This window comes from Rhinolophus ferrumequinum, chromosome X (assembly GCF_004115265.2).
Source record: "Rhinolophus ferrumequinum isolate MPI-CBG mRhiFer1 chromosome X, mRhiFer1_v1.p, whole genome shotgun sequence".
Lineage (NCBI taxonomy): Eukaryota > Metazoa > Chordata > Mammalia > Chiroptera > Rhinolophidae > Rhinolophus > Rhinolophus ferrumequinum.
The window spans coordinates 14,856,500-14,865,346 of record NC_046284.1 but is presented as its reverse complement, the minus strand read 5'-3'; the positions used below and the strand labels follow the sequence as shown (position 1 = coordinate 14,865,346).

The window sequence follows — 8,847 nt, the reverse complement described above, 5'->3', positions numbered from 1 at the left end:
TTATTTCATATTTCTTAATTAGGTTATCTTTCAAGAGGTGGAATTACTAGATCAAAGGCTATAAACACTGCCAGACAGGACAGTGCTAAGTATGCGGATGGGGTAAATTAGGCATTCATCCATCTGGGACACCAAATTTAAATAATATTTTCATGCAGTATTTGAAAAAAACAAAATCATTGTAAAACTCCATGGTGAACAAAATAACACGTTAATAAAGATAGGATCAGATACTTTTCCTCTTGCATGAGGCTCCAATATGGCTTCTCATGGCACTGCTGCTAGTATCAATTGAATATTATTATTTCTGAAGACATTTACAAATTTGAAAGGTGGAGAATAATATCTTGGTGTTGTAATTTGTCTCATATGTTTTATTCATATTCACCTTTATGCCATAATTCCACAATAAAATAAGGTGACTTCTAAATCATCTAATTTGGCAAAATGATGTGAATTACAAGTAGATGAAAAATGGTAGGAGATACTACTTTTTCTCTGTATTTCTTTCTGGTTTTTTCTGTTGTCGTTTTATATTGATCAAGCACTTGCTATTTGGTCCATACCAGCTCATCATCATCACTTCTTGGTAGATTATTCCTTTATCAGGGTGGAATCTCTTTGTCCCCATTGATGTTTTCCACCTTCAGTTCTGTTTTACTGAATATTAATATTGCCTTAATTTCTTTTATTAGTCATTACTTGAAGATTTTATTGTAAATGTATCTGTCATTTTGTTTCAATATGACTCTTGTAAATAGCATGTAACAGAAATGATTTTGGTTCTGAATTGAATATATGTATTTTAATAGATATGCTTAATTGATTTCCATTTATTGAGACCACTGGTCTATTTTAATTTGTGTGTTTACTGTGCTTCTGCATCACTTCTGTTCTCGTTTCCTGTTTCCTACTAGATTATTGAGCTTCATTCTCTTTCTTTTCTGTTAGATTACATTTTTCACATTCTTTTATTGGTTTTCCTTACATTTTTACCATTTAAAAAAAAGCCTAAAATTACTGATAACTGTATATCTACCTACAAACGAATGAAGTTGAACTTCTATCTCAAACCATATACAAAAATCAACTCAAAATATGTCATAAACCTAAATGTAAGAGTTAAAACTTATAGAAGAAAACATACATGTAAATTTTTTTGACCTTGAATTAGGCTATGGTTTCCTAAATAGGAGATATCTTAAACATAAATGACAACAACAAAAAAGATAAATTGAACCTCATCAAAACTAAAAACATTTGTACCTGAAAGAACACCATCAAGAAAGTGAAATGACATCTTGCAGAATGGTAGGAAATATTTGCAAATCATATATCTGGTAAGGTACTTGTATCCAGAACATATAAATAATTCTTACAACTCAAAAAAAAGGTTAACCAAATTAAAGATGGGTAAAGGATGTGAGTATTTCCTCCATTAAGATATACAGATGGCCAATAAGAATATGAAAAGATGCTCAACATTATTAATCATTAGGGAAATGCAAAGCAAAACCGCAATGAGATACCCCTTCACTCTTACTAGAATGGCTAGAATAAAAAACGGAAGATACTAACAAGTGTTAACAAAGATGTGAAGAAACTGGAACCCTCATACAGTGCTGGTGTGATTGTAAAGCAGTGCAGCCGCTTTGGAAAACAGTTTGACAGTTTCTAAAAATGTTAAATGTAGAGTTAACACATGACACAGAAATTCCATTCCTAGTATATACCAAAGATAAGTAAACACAAATGTCCACACAAAAGTGTGTGCATGAATGTTTATAGCATTGTTATTCATAATAGTCAAAAATAGGAAACAACCTAAATGTCTATCAACTGATAAGTGGATAAATACTATGTGGTATATCCACACAAGGGGGTATCATTTTCAAAATCAGAAATAAAATACTGACGAACTACAACGTGGATCATCCTTGAAAACATTATACTAAGTGAAAGTCAGATACATAAAGCCACATATTATATGATTCCATTTTATGAAATGGCCGGATTTCAGAAATGAAATCTATGGAGACAGTAAGTAAATTAGTGCTTGTATGGGGCTGGGGGGAATCAGGGAAATGAAAAGTGATTCTAATGGGTATGACTTTTCCTTTGGGGGTGATGAAAATGTTCTAGAAGTAATATTGATGGTTGAACAACTCTGTAAATATACTAAAGAACATTGAATTGTACGATTTAAAAAGGTAAATTTTATGATATTTTAATGACAATTCAATAAAGCTTTCAGTAAAAATCTAAAATTAATGAGTGTCTCTATCAAAGACAATTTGCTCTAATATCCCTGTATTCTTGTGTTAGGTTTTCCTATTGCATCAGGATTTCTTTTTGTGCTTTATCATTTTTGACAGAGAGCTCTCCTGCCTGGGAAGTTTTTAAGTCATAGAGGTCTCTCCACATTAGGCAATGTCATTGTTGCCCCCACCAGACAGTTTGGGTTTTAGGACTCCAAAGAGAGTCTTTTGTGAGCAGCTTGGAGCTGTTTATTTGGATAACACAATTCTAGTCACCATGTCTGCATGCAGTAGAGGGTGAGTTCCCAGTTTCATGGTAGGGTTCCCGTGTCCTTCCTGTTGCACGGACAACCTTGATATACAGTTATATCTGCTTCTGAATATGGGCAAAGAGTGCAATTTTATACCGTGGCTTTATGAAGGAAGCCTTGTTTTGCTATGTTCTAACCACTTGAGGGATCAGTTTAGTCTCTGTTACTACGGGACATTAAAACCCTGGCCCCCAATGCTTGTTTCTGCTCATGACTTCCTGTGATCTTTCAGCTTCAGCTAGTGTTCTATGCTAGTGAGTGTTCTCACTAGCTGAGAACTAGAACATAGCATAGACTATCTGGCCCACAGATAGTCTATCCTGGTACACTTAGGACAGGTAAGCATTTTTAAAATAAAAAAAAAGAAAAGCATTTTTCTGTTTTTTCAATGAAGGAGGAGCTTTTAATATGTGCTCAATCAGTCTTCCATCTTGTCTGGGAAAACTAACCAAGGAACATGGAGCTAGAATTTAACTAATATAAAACACTAAGAAATAGTGTGCACACGCTAAGAGTATTGGTTAGGTATGGTTACTGCTAGGGAAGCTGAACATTTTCCTGTTTCTATGCTAACATTTTGTAGTTCATTTTCATGAATTAGCTTTGTATATCCTTTTCCTCATTCATCTGTTTGCAACTTGGTCTTTTTCTCATCAGGTCTTATCAGCTACAAATGCGGTTCACTTTGCTTATATTTTGGCATTTAATTTTAGTTGCTTTTTTAGTATTAAAAATAGTTTTGTTGTCATAGTACAGAGAACAAACTGATGGTTCCTAGGTGGGAGTGGGGCTGGGGGGATAGGAGAAAAAGGTGAAGGGATTAGGAAGTACAAATTGGTAGTCACAAAATAGTCACAGGGATGTTAAATACAGTATGGGGAATATAGTCAATAAAGTAAAAACTATGTATTATGTCAGATGGGTGCTAGACTTATGGGAGGATCACTTCATAAATTATATAAATGCTTAACCACTGTGCTGTACACTTGAAACTAATATAAAATAATATTGTATGTCAACTATAGTTAAAATATATATATACATGCACACGAGGTGTGACCAAAAACTATGGTGAATGCTGCTGCCGAGTGCCATCCAACAGAAAGGCAGGGATCTTCAATATGGGAAGTGGCATGTGGAACCTTAGTAACAGTGTGAGACAAGTTTCAACTTTTTGGGTACAGTCAGTTGGGTGTGAGCTACGGTTGAGAGAAGGTGTGTTTTAAAATGTGCCGGAAATCATCCTCTGTCATGACAACGCTCTGTGTCACACATTGCTTCTGGTATACAGCAATTTATGTCAAATAGAAACATTATGGTGTGTCCTCATCCACCTTATTCACTGGATCTGGCACCGCCTGACTTCTGGCTCTTCCCCAAAGTCAAAATGATTCAGGACATGGAGGCAGCCAAGACAACGCCACTAAAGACACTCATAAAAGAGGACTTCCAGAACTGCTTCAGAAAGTGGAAAAAACGATGGGTAAGTGTGTTTGAAGCAAGTGGGGTAGGGGTGTTTTGATGGAGATTGATGGCAATGTGTCATTTACTGTGATAAATTTTTTTAATTTAAACTTTCGCTGTAGTTTTTGATCACACCATATATGTCACGGGATGTAAAGTATAGCGTAGGGAATATAGTCAGTGGTATTGCAATAGCTATGTACGGTGTCAGATGGTAGTAGACTTGTTGAGAGGTAGTGGACTTTGTGAGGTGTGTAAATGTCTAACCATGTTGTTTTGTACACCTGAAACTAATAACAAAAAATAGTTTTATTGTTATTCAAGGAAATCTGTTAGTCTTCTTTGTGATTTTCTTTTTTAATACTGATTCTTAAAAAAGAAAAACAAGAAGAGATTAGCAAATGATCTAAATGTGTTAGGGACAGGTCAGGAAGCAAAGAAATTTTCAGGACAGGGCTAAGCACTGGGCACTTACTGTGTTTAAAAACTTTTTCCTTGCTAGAATGAAAACTGGTAAAGCAGATAATCCCCCTAGTGCAAATGTACTTGTGATCAAATTTGGTGTTTATGGTGGTCACAGTGAAACACGAATACATTTCTTGAGGTCTCTGAAAGGTGCTCTCGAGTCTTGAGTTTGAATTTGACTGTCAATCATCAAATTTTTTTCTCTCATTATACTACCATTTGCATACCTCAAAGGAACAACCATGGATGTGTGGGTAATGAAATTTCACTGGCATGTTGCAAAAGTTGGTATAAACACAGATTTGTAACTAAGGAAAAAAGAAATGGGACTTGAGTGACAGCTGAGATGTGTTCTATTAATATTTAAATTGAGTTTCTCATTGGAGATTATGTCTAGACTGGTTGACTCGTAAAGAACAGACTACAACTAATTTTAGTTTAGTGCTGAGCATTTCTTCAACAAAAGTATATAATTTTCTTTCTCTTTTGTCATTTTTCCTTTATCTTGCTTCATTCCCCAAAAGAGTCAATTGTTCCTTATTGTATAAAACAGAAGCTAAATTATTTATCATGGCATTCAGAGTCATTTATAATTGGGCTCAAAACCATTTTTTGCAAATGTTATGCCTCTAAATAATAATAATGGTGATAATAATACTAGTTGTACATTTTGCTGATATTTATTTACAATGTGACATGAATTTGTTTAAGCCCGTTACGTGCATCATCTTATTTAATCTTCACGATATAAGTGCTCCAATGTTCATTGCAGCTTTATTTACGGTGGCCAAGACACGGAAACAACCAAAGTGTCCTTCGATAGATGAATGGATAAAGAAGCTGTGGTATGTATACAAAATGGAATACTATTCTGCCATAAGAAAAGATGAAATACTGCCATTTGTAACAACATGGATGGAACTTGAGATTATTATGCTAAGCGAAATAAGTCAGAAAAAGTCGAGAATCATATGATTTCACTGATATGTAGTATATAAAACTGAAAACAACAAAGGAACAAGACAAACAAATGAAGAAAGAAAAACTCATAGAGGTTTCATGGTTACCAGAGGGTAAGGAGGGAGGGGAGTGGTAGATGAGGGTAAAGGGGATCAAATATGTGGTGATGGAAGGAGAACTGACTCCGGGTGGTGAACACGCAGTGTGATATATAGATGATGTATTACACAATTGTACACCTGAAACCTATATAACTTTATTAACAATTGTCACCCCGATAAACTTTAATAAAAAAGAAAAGAAAACCTTCCTATGAGCTTCCAATTTGAATATGAAAAATTTGAGGTTTAGAAAGAATAGGTAACTTCCTCAAAGTCAGATAGCCCGTATGTCTCATAGCCATTCTGTCTGATTTAGAGACAGTGCATTAGCTCCCATATTTTCGATAGCCAGAACACACTGGACTGCATGCCAAGACCTAAATACCTTTACCTCAAAAGTCAATATGTTTGCCTGTCCTTTTCTGTAACCCCTCTACGTGTTACTATTCCTTATTTACAGATCAAAATCTCCCTCGATTTTTTTTTTTTACTTCAATGCTCTTTTCAAATGCTGAGAACATTGATACTACACCACTCGAATCCAAATAAATGTTCCCTCTTATATGTGCCCTTGGATCATTGCTTGTCTTTACATTTAGCACATTTCATTGTGTTTATTATTACTGTTATTACTATTGCTTGTTTATAAATTCATCTCCCTTACTAGCCATTACCTTCTAAGCTCAGAAACTGCTCACGTAGCAAAACCTCAGAACCACACCAGGTTAGGACTTGAAGAGAGCAATCTTTGAGACCATTTTTTCAACTCCCCTCCCAACTACATACCTACTTCACAGGTGGGGGAAGTAGACACCAGGGAAACTGACTTGCATTAAATTGTACAGCTTGTCAACTGCAGAGCTAGGGGTAGCAGCCAAGTCTCCTGAACCACAGGACACTGCCTTTTCTTTACATGCCAGGGTGAGTCAATTATATATTTTCCTAAGACATTCTCAAGAGTACACAGCGAGTGCCTGTGAGTATCGTGAATGCTGTTGGGCTAGCAGCATGGCCTCGTCATACCAGTGTACTCCCATATCCACGCGATCCTGATGTAACACATTCTGACTCTAATTTCAGATTGTGACCCATTCATTTACAGTATCTTTCCATGACACACTGTCATTCATGTCACTGTTTTTCTCTCAAGTCAAATGAAAATGAATCAGCAGGCTTAATATATAGGCTCTGAGTGGGACACAACCAAGTATTGGTGTCAGAGGAACCCAGTGTTGGACAATGGCTGATGTTCAGGAAAGATAACTTTTGCAACTCGTCTGTCTAAAGGCAATTATGCTAAGAATTCTATTGCTTCTCATCGAATTCCCATGGCCTGTGGCCAATAGAAAACCAAAAGTTGTAAATTAAGCAAGATTTTTTTACTCTGTCTTCCAATCCTAATATATTTATCATACCCACAACACACTTGCATTGGTCTTCATGAGTTATGGATTAACCATGTTGTCTGGATTGCCTTTTTCAGGCATCAAAATCCAGCAACTTTCAAACAACATTTGTTTTTTTAAAAATATGGAACGCTTCACGAATTTGCGTTTCATCCTTGCACAGGGGCCATGCTAATCTTCTCTGTATTGTTCCAACTTTAGTATATGTGCTGCCTAAGCAAGCACTCAAACAACATTTTGACGAGTAGTTTTCTTAGGTGAATATTTCTTTGTTATTAAAATACTGCCCACCACTCCTGCCAGTGCTACCAGTTCTAGCCAAGAATAAGTTTTCCTTTATGGAGACAGATTGAAAAGAGAATGGTCCAAATATAGCGTACAAATATCTGACTCACTTCATACAAATGATTAAACACTCTGAAGAGGGACAGTGCAGTTACAATATTTTCATTAGTTTCCCTGCTAAGACCTCTAAAAAGAATTGACTAGAGATTTAAGGAAAATGAAATTTCGTAATTAACATAATATTCAGTTATTCATTTTTTAATTCTTGTCGGTGTTGGGTTAGAATACTGTACATGGAAGGATTTGGAAACTGAGCCAACAGCTTCTACAGTATCGTGATGTACTGTTCATAGATGAGAAATGTTTCTATACAAACTTATAAAAATATGGTAACAAGAAAAACAAGCCCTCCAACTCAGCCAAATACAGTAGTCATCTTTACCTATGTATATTTTATCTTTCTTTACAGAAGAAGACAGATGTACACACATACACACAAGATAGAAAATATTTAATGTAAAACCTGCTGAGAAATTCTTGCCTTTTATTTACAAAATATTGTTAATTATAACAGTCTTCAGGAAAATACTTACACAACATATGCCTATGTAGAATTAACTTGAATGTTTCTGTGAATCTGGATTCTATAATTTTGTAGCAAATTATTTTTCCTCAAAGCTAATATGGTAATTTTAATAGGGAGTGAAGGTGCTACAAGGTTATATAAAGCATGAAACTTGTCCTCCAAGAACTTACCATCAAACTAGGAAGACTTTCAGCGTGATTGTTCTGGCTGACTCCCTTGTGAAATGCCTCTAGTGGACAGCTCAGAGTGCTTTCCTTCCAAAAGGGTTGTTGAAGTGAACAAATAGCTAAATTAATTTCTGCAACAGATTTTCACAAGCCAGCTATTTGGCTTCATTAAAATAAAATTTCCATGTTTTTCTTTAATTTCTTTCAGTTACCTAATAAACTTATATTGCTTAAGGGAATAAGCAAAAAGAAAATTAACATTCTTTATCACTTCCTCCATCAAAACTTGCATGGAACTAATCTTATACATAGTTCATCAAAATAAACACTCTTGACACAAGAAAAGCAGGGCACATCTGATTTTGAATTTGGTCATCAATAATTCAATAAAATGTTAAAATATTAATAATTTTGAACTTCACTGCAGTTTCCCCATTTGTGGTAAGTGAGCCATACATAGCTGTTCTATCTTCTATTCAAATTTCTCCAATTTCAATAGCCAGTTAGCCTTCAGTAATTTGTGTTTTAGTTCGTTATTTTTTAAGTAATACTTTATTTTTCAATTAAAGTTGATATACAATATTATATTGGTTTCAGGTGTATAACATAGTGATTAGACATTTATATAACTTATGAAGTAATCACCCGATAAATCTGGTACCCGTCTAACACCATACATAGTTATTGCAATATTATTGACTGTATTCCTTATGCTATATTCTACATCTCCATAACTATTTTGTAACGGCAAATCTGTGTTTCTTAATCTCTTCCCCTTTGTACCGCACCCCCTAACCTCCTTTTCATCTGGCAACCGTCAGTTTGTTCTCTATGTCTATGAGTG

At 35.0% G+C, this 8,847-nt stretch overlaps 1 non-coding gene across 1 annotated transcript; it reads right to left on the bottom strand.

Moving 5' to 3' along the window:
* Positions 1–7,083: 7,083 nt before the first annotated feature.
* On the bottom strand, positions 7,084–7,190 carry LOC117030640 (U6 spliceosomal RNA). The gene has a single exon (XR_004424430.1). It is a non-coding gene; the product is annotated as a U6 spliceosomal RNA (small nuclear RNA).
* Between the last annotated feature and the right edge of the window lie 1,657 nt (positions 7,191–8,847).